The sequence below is a fragment of the Euphorbia lathyris genome, chromosome 3 (assembly GCF_963576675.1).
Source record: "Euphorbia lathyris chromosome 3, ddEupLath1.1, whole genome shotgun sequence".
NCBI lineage: Eukaryota > Viridiplantae > Streptophyta > Magnoliopsida > Malpighiales > Euphorbiaceae > Euphorbia > Euphorbia lathyris.
Window position 1 is genome coordinate 60,032,997 of NC_088912.1, and position 7,362 is coordinate 60,040,358.

Below are 7,362 nucleotides of genomic sequence, written 5' to 3' on the forward strand. Positions count from 1 at the left end.
TGCCTTCATGTTTTGTTTGTAAGCAGCCATTCTGATAGAAGCCTGCTCCACATTTTCCTCTAGAAAGTCTAATTTCTGATGCATCTCCTCTTCATTGCCATCCTCCAAATTATAGGCCACTCTAGGACTAACTGCTCCAATTTCTACTGGGACAAAAGCTTTAGCTCCACATGTGAGGGAAAATGGCATTTCTCCAGTAGTTGTTCTTGGGGTTCTTCTGTATGCCCATAAGACATGTTAGTGCTGATCTACCCAGGACCCCTTATCTTTTCCTAATATTTTCTTCAACCTATGCACGATTGTTCTGTTGGTTACTTCGATCATCCCATTTGTCCGTGGATGAGCTACTAAAGTGAAACGAAGCTTGATATGAAGATTCTCACAATATGATCGAAACATCTTACAATCAAATTGTTTGCTATTATCCATGATGATGATGATGATGTGGGGGATGCTGAATCTGCATAAGACCATTTTATCCACAAATGAGATGATTTGTGAAAAAGTGATTGTTGCTACAGCTTCGGCCTCCGCCCTTTTTTGAGAAATGATCAACAGTTACATTAAGAACTTCTTTTGACCTTTTGCCTTTGGGAAGGCTCCAACAATGTCAATGCCACAAGTAGAAAATGGACAAGATTGCTGAATGACTCTCATGGTAGATGCAGGAGATCTCACTATAGGTGCAAAGATTTGACAATTGAGCATTTTTGGACCAACTCTGCTACATCCTTGGCCATTTTAAGCAAGTAGAAACCTTTCAATTGAGCTTTTTTGGCCAATGTAGCTTTTCATTCACGAGCTCCGCAAATGCCCCCATAAATCGCCTATATGATGTATTTTCTTTAGTCGAATCCTACGCATCTCAACCAAGGTTGGTCAAAAGATCTTCGATGTAGTATATTATTAATGACCAAATATCTCCCCGCCTTCTCGAGTACCTTTATCTGCTCATTTTTATCTTGAGGTAAAGTTCCTATATTGAGATAAGAAAAAATAGAATAAAACCATTCTTTAATGATATCCACTACTAGGACTTCCCTTCTAGCAATGCTTGCGTAAGATATTTTTTCAACACAGCATGAGCATAAACGAGACCAGTTAGGAGTTGATGCTAATTTTGCTAAATGTTCTGCCTCTTCGTTTTCTTCTCTTAGGTTTCTTTGCACATCCATCTTTTGGCCTTCGTCCTTTCCTTCTTGTAAGAGATGTCTTACAATTAGTAGATATTATTTCATGATGACATCCCTTACTTTGTAGTTTTCCAATTGGCAAACTACAAGCTTAGAATCACTTTTCAAGACAACTTTATCTGGCTTGATCACATTTAGGATCCAAAGATCTTGGAGCAAAGCTTCATATTCGGCCACATTATTAGATGCTAAAAAATCTAAAGTAGCCGCATACCTGAGCTTAAGGCCATAAAGATCCTGCACAAAGACCCCAATCCCACCTCCATCCTTGTTTAAGCTTCCATCCATAAAGATCTCCCATGTTCCAGAAGCTTTTGATGGCTCATCGTCTTCTTTCGGCACCTCAATCGAAAATGTTACAACCGTCTGTGCCTTAAAAGCTTTTCGAGGCTCAAACTGGATGTCAAACTCTGTTAATTTTAATGCCCACTCTACCAATCTGTCTGAAGTTTCAGGTCTTTGCAAAATTTTCCTCAAAGGCATGTCAGTCTGAACCAAAATTGAATGGCTTTGAAAATAATGTCGTAGTTTCTGCGTTGCAATCACCACTCTGAATGCTAGCTTTTCGAGCTTTAGATATCTTACTTCAGTATCTCGGAAGACTCTGCTTACATAATAAACAAGAAAATGTTTTGTACCTTCCTCCCGAATCAAAACCATTCCTATGGAATCTTCGGCTACACTTATATATAAGTATAAAATTTCACTAGGCAAAGGCATGTTCAGCAATGGTGGTGAAGCAAGAAAATTTTTTAACTGACCAAAGGACGTTTGACATTCTACCATCTAGTTGAATTTTTTTATCTCTTTTAAGGCTCTTATAGAACGACATACATCATTTGGCCGAACAGGAAATGAAACACCCCAATGAATTTATTTTCCCATTCAATTTTTGTACATCATTCATCTTCTTTGGTGGCTCCATATTAATGATAGCTTAAATCTTGTCTGGATTTTCTTCAATACCCCATTGAGAGATCATAAAGCTTAAAAACTTACTAGAAGATACACCGAATGTGCATTTTTCTGGATTCAATTTGAGATTGTGCTCCTATAGAGTAGTGAAGATCGTAGCTAAATCAGCTCCATGCTCCTCCACATTTCGACTTTTGACAATCATATCATCAACATAGATTTCCACCTTGTCACTGATGACATTATTTGGATATTTTATTTACCAGTCTTTGGTATGTAGCACCTGCATTTTTAAACTGAACGACATTACTTTGTAACCATAAGTACCTTCATCTATTCGAAAACATGTTCGTATCAAATCCTCCGGATCCATCAGGATTTGATGATATCCAGCTGTTGCATCAAAAAGCGAATAAATCACATAACCTGTTGTTGAATCAATCATCATGTCAATGCAAGGCAATGGATATTAATCCTTTGGGAAAACTTTATTCAAATCTATGAAATCAACACATAAACTCCATTTGTTACTAAGGGATAAATGACTGATGCGCCCCCGAGCTGTCGCTTGAGAGCTCACTAAGGGATAAATTACCCCATCATTATCAAGTAATAAAATCTGGACAAGTCCATATATCGAATCCACAAGATTTATACCGCAAGTACCAAACTACCAGGCTTCTAATGTTATATAGGCTATGGGGGGTTTTAGATTGAGTTTTATCCAAGTTAAACCTACTCCTAAGTGATCTTAAGCAAGGTAATTTAACCTGGAAGTGGATGGAATGATACGATAACACTATTTTCAACCTAATGTAAAAAACTTAATTGCTAATCTAATCTCAGTTGCTTAGGCCAAAGGCGATTAAACCTACTTATCCTTCTAGGGTTCCTAGTCTGTTATTCCCTAGTTAGGCCGAAACTAGCTCTTTGGTTCAGCAATTTGGTCTTACCAACTATGAGGTTGTCAATCTCATAGGTTCTTCGATTAGGGTTAATTAAATTCGACTCGCAATATGAAACTAGACGATATTTGGATTATTGAATGATTTAAACCAATCAGGGGTGGAGCCAGCCCAGGGCTCGGGGATTCCGCTGGCTCCACCCTTGAGTAAAATTTTCTCGGTAGTTGATAGCCCCCCTAATTATAGTATATTAATGCGTGTTTGTAATGTTATAACAATATGTTGAGGTGGTTGGGTTGGTTAAAAGACTTGTTTTTATGTAAAAGGTCATGGGTTCAAACCCCTTAAACCTCATTTTTTTGCTATTATATCTAATTTATTTTTTCCCTACAACTCTTTTAAACTTTTTTTCAAATATAATTTTTAAGCAATTAATGTTGGATTTATAAAAGATTAAATATCTCTACTTCTTTTAGGCCTAAGACTTTTAATTTTTTAGCAGTCAACACAAAAAAAACGACAAAAATGTTGGTGTCTTAGTTTAGAAAATCAACATTGGACATATAGGAAATTAAATAAGTTTTACGCTTTTCACTTTGGCCAAAATGAAGCAGTTTTATCATGCTAAAGGCTAAAAAAAATTTTGCCCAGCCCTTACGGGCCGCACTTTAAAAAATTACCGCAAACTACACAACTAAATTTTAGCCCCCCCCCCCCCCAAGCCTCAAATCCTGGCTCCGCCACTGGTGACAACAACTCACTGACATAGAATACTCCAAGGCATAGGGTGCTTAATTGAAACTTAATGGAAATGGCGATCCGCATGCACATAGCTATAGTATATTGATTCTCGTAAAGTATATAGCATTTAATAGGACAAGTGTATCCTATCGCAACAAGTAATATTGTGCTAAGCACGAGATCGAACCACAAAGACTATTTATTACAACTAGTAAATTTACCTAGAATGATCTAATTGTTTAGAGGGTTGGATAAAGATTTGGGTTTTTGAATAACTAATTAACTAATTGAAAGCAATAAAGATACAAAATAAAGCGAACAATTGATAGGGTAGAAGGTGGATTTATGGATGGCACAATCTAGGATGAGGAATCCTTTGATTAAATCCTATGTATGGGTTTAGGGAGTTCAGATCTATGTTTTACCAATGATTGAAGGTAATTGTCCTAAGTGAAAGACTAATGTGATCAGTATTCGTCCTTCCTATTCACATGCATCCGGGTGACGTCTTGATTAGGCATATACCCTAGGTCATGCAAAACATTAGGTTTATTGACAACTAAGGCTAAAGCCGTAGCCCAGCCACAAAGCCTCATTCCTAGTGGTCTCTAGCGAAGTCAGGTTAACACAAATTCGGTATAGACGATTCCGTGGTCAGGTTCTCATCTATCTATAATCCTATTTAATGTCAGGGTCACAGGGATTAAGCACATTATATACATAAACAGGCTGGTTGATCATTATCAATGTTCATTCTAGCATAAATCTTGTTCCTAACAATTTCTAGGCACTAAGCATGCATAAACTGATCAATCAAAGGTTCTAGATCCCTAATCATAAATATTCATACAATCAATTTCATCCCCATCCCAAATTGGATGGGGACCAGTTCATAGACAAACCAATCATAGCAATAGGCATATATGAAAAATGGAAAAAGCTTCAATTAAATATAAAAGGAAAAGATAAAAGGGAGAGATAGAAATCCAAAACCCGTTTTGCCGATTCCAATTACAGAAATAGAAGATGAGGAACTTCTCCCATCAATTGTTCTCGAAAGAAATAACAAAACAGAAATAAACCTAATCTAGAAAGCTGGAAATCTAATCTAAAAAGCAAAAAGAACTATTCTGAAATTTAAGTCTACATTATGACGACTCCCCCCGAATAATGAAGATTAGCTCCCTATTTATAGAGTTAGGGAGAAACCCTAATGTCTCCGGGGGCAAAATGGGCTATTATAAAGTGTTTTAATGGGCTTCAGGCCCAAATCCACGCATTCCAGCAAGGGGGAAGGCGCTGGTGCGCCTTTCCCCGCCTCGTCTCGTCGAGACTAGGAGTGTCTCGACGAGACGAGGGCCTGTCTCGACGAGACATGTATTGTCTCGACGAGACAGGTCCTAAATGGGGCGATTTTGCTCCGGCTTTTATCTGTTTAGGTCCCTGGGCTTCCGAAAAGTGCTCTAATGGTTCCTGATGAATTCCAAAAGTGCTTTGACGGTCCCTAAATAATCCGAAAATGCTCCAATAGGCTTGGGTCTGGTTTGGAAATGCTCAAATAGTCCTGAAAAACCATGAAAACATCGAAAATGCCATTAATAATGGAAAATACTAATTTTAACTAAAAACTATCAAATTAATACAGAAACTTAACTAAAAGCTAATTAAAACAAACTAAATTAATCCTAAAAACCCTATATAAATGGGAGCTATCATATATGCAATTGATCGTGGGACTTTAATTCCTAGTCTCAACATTCCATAAATAATTCACATGTAACATGAAAAAGATATTTATATATATGTTTCAATCTCTTCAGGATTCTAAAACTTTCAAACTAAAAGGATAACATGTTAAGCCTTTCTTCTAATGAAAATCCAGTAAAACCAATGGCCATGGCTGAGAGTGATCAAAGAAGAGTGGGGAACCTCTCAAAAACTAAAAATGTACCTCATCCTAACAACTATCAGATACAGTTTGCTTTGTTATCTGAGCAATAGAGCAGTTGTACTTATAACCTAATGACAGGAGAGATCACTCACAACAGATTCCAAAATTCTCCTAGCTTCTACTAACTCCCCCGGGGTCTGCAAAAAGTAATTGATCATTAACACATATGGCGTAAAGGTGCAATTCAAAAATTGTTCAGATGATACTGAACTTTTCATATACATTTGGTTTTGTAGCAGTAGCACCAAAAGCCAGCAACAACCTTATAACGCCCATATGTTCGCCTCTTGCGGCATGGTGAATAGGCTGACAAGAAAACAAAGTTATCTCATTATGCAAGTGTCTAATGCAGGCTTCAAAGCTAAGATCACATAACACCGTCTTTTAAAACATTTCCAGTCCCTTTCAGACAGCCGAAGTCACATTATTATCTAACCAAAACCAATCAAACACATCTACAACGGTGAAAAGAAACTGGAGAAATCTCGATGAGAATCCACCAAACAAAAATGTCAAGCTATCTCTTAAAGTTTTAGCTAATATTGTAATAAAATTAAAATTGCAAGCCTCCTAAACTCAATGAAGATTTAGCTTTTTATACTCACTGTATCACCCTCAGTATTAACTGTTTCTACCATCCTTTTGACACACTCCGCATCGGTAGCAAAGTTCAAAAGAAGTCGGGCAACCTCGGTGTAACCTACAACAGGAAAAGCAAATAAAGAAATTAATCAAATCCAAGGAATCATGGACAGAAAATTTCAACTAAGAAGTTGAAAGTTTGTGATTGTTGCTTACCCTCACCACACGCATCAAAGGTATTCCATCTTCATCCTTAGCCTCCACATTTGCATTAACTACATCAGTGAGAGTGTTTGTTGAGAAAAGTAACTATTAATTTAAAACAATTAAATAAAATAAGTATTATTATGAAGTCTCAATTAATGAGAGACTATTTTTGTAATTTGTATTATTGAAGGATTGGTTTTTGTAATTTATAATTAAAAGAAAACAAAATGGAAATGTTGACCATCGAATTCGGTGGTCAATGGCAAAATTAATTGTGCCAGCAAATTTGCTGGCACAATTAATTACAAGAAGTCTCCATCTTGGCTTATAAAAGCCAATGTCAGTTCTCAAATAATTGCGAAAAAAGGGGAGTTAATAGATGGAGCAAAAGAAATGTAGTGAGAGAGTTTTTTGTGAGAGTTAATTCTCCGGTTAGGAGAATTTAATTTGGAGAGGGTAGTTTAATTATTTTGGGGAGAGATAAAAATAGTAAGATAATTATTTTGGGTATTTTCGGGAAACACATTGGTGCTATTATTTTTGTTTTGTCTCATTGGAGAACACTCTCTTGTAAACCTCATAAATTTAATAAAATTCTTGTGCTTTGAGATTTATCGCTTCCGTTAAATTGTCGCAATACAGAGAATTTCCCATAAGTGGTATCAGAGCTATGGTTGTTGGGGCTCCTGCTGATAGCGTCACGCACCAAATGAATTGGACGTGAGAAAATGGAGAAAATGAGAAGTAGTTGAGGGAGTTTTCCTTGCCCAAGGTTCAAAAGGAAAAAGGGAAATTCCTCAATGTGGTCATTGCAAAAAGTATGGTCATGATGAGAAGGACTGTTGGCACAAGGGGAAGCCTCAATGTT

The 7,362-nt window shown here is 36.9% G+C and overlaps 1 long non-coding RNA gene across 1 annotated transcript; it reads right to left on the minus strand.

The window, feature by feature from the left end:
• Positions 1 to 4,818: 4,818 nt before the first annotated feature.
• LOC136222064 (uncharacterized) lies at positions 4,819 to 6,556 on the minus strand. The gene is made up of 3 exons (XR_010685486.1): positions 6,504 to 6,556; positions 6,311 to 6,405; positions 4,819 to 5,318 (listed from the first exon to the last, which is right to left on the minus strand). It is a non-coding gene; the product is annotated as an uncharacterized lncRNA (long non-coding RNA).
• Between the last annotated feature and the right edge of the window lie 806 nt (positions 6,557 to 7,362).